This window comes from Nicotiana attenuata, unplaced genomic scaffold, assembly GCF_001879085.1.
Source record: "Nicotiana attenuata strain UT unplaced genomic scaffold, NIATTr2, whole genome shotgun sequence".
NCBI lineage: Eukaryota > Viridiplantae > Streptophyta > Magnoliopsida > Solanales > Solanaceae > Nicotiana > Nicotiana attenuata.
Window position 1 is genome coordinate 11,784 of NW_017675657.1, and position 1,027 is coordinate 12,810.

The following is a 1,027-nucleotide window of genomic DNA, read 5'->3' on the forward strand; positions in this document are numbered from 1 at the left end:
GAACTTCTGGTTCAAGGTTCAGAATTCAAGCTTAGAATAACTGTTAAAGTTGGCTTTTGTTTATTATCTGATTTTCTATATGTTTGGGCCTAATGTGCTAAATGCCGCTTTTTACCGCTTTGATATTATTTGAATTGTTCAGGGGAGAGATATGTGTGAGTTTTCTCTTATAAAATTATTTTACCTTCTTTAGAATATGCTAGAGTCTCAATCTACCATAACATCATGGAGTTCCATGGAAAAGGTGAAGAAGTAGATTTTAGGCTCTCTTTTTAATTGAGGATATTTTCATTTAAATTTTATTTTCGATTAGAAAATGACTTCCTTTTTTGTATCCGTAGTTATTTTTCAGTTACATCTTCAAAAAACAAAAAAGCTATAAAAATATGGCACTTTTTTTAGGATGATATTTTACTTTAAAGTAAACCCTCCGCCCTTCAAAAAATGTAAAAATAGCACGGTATAGCTAGTTTTTGGAATGGTCATTCAAAAATACCTAGCGTTTTCCAAGTCAATGAAAAATAGTCACTATTGTGCTGCAATAGAGGCCGGTCCAGCATAATATACTGGAGTTCGGTGCACCTGTGTATGAACTCCAGTATATTATGCTGGACCGGTATACTTTGCTGGCTCCAGTATAATATACCGGAGACTGGAGCACCGGTGCTCCAAACTCCAGTATATTATACTGCACCAGTATACTTGCTGGAACTCCAGTATATTATGCTCGAGTTCTAGTGTACTTATGTTGGAACTCCATCATATTATGCTGGAGTTGCAGCATACTTATCCTGGAACTCTAGTATAATATGCTGGAGTTCAAGTATACTTATGCTGGAACTCAAGCATAATATACTAGAGTATTTTCCGGGTTTTGAACAGTGTTTTCGCTCAGATTTATCTTTATATACAAAGTGGCTAAATTTCGATTACTTTTGAAATTGGGCTATTTTTGAACGACCAGTCCTAAATCTGGCTATTTTTAAATTTCAAAAAATAGCTAATATTATTGCGGAACAGCCCAACC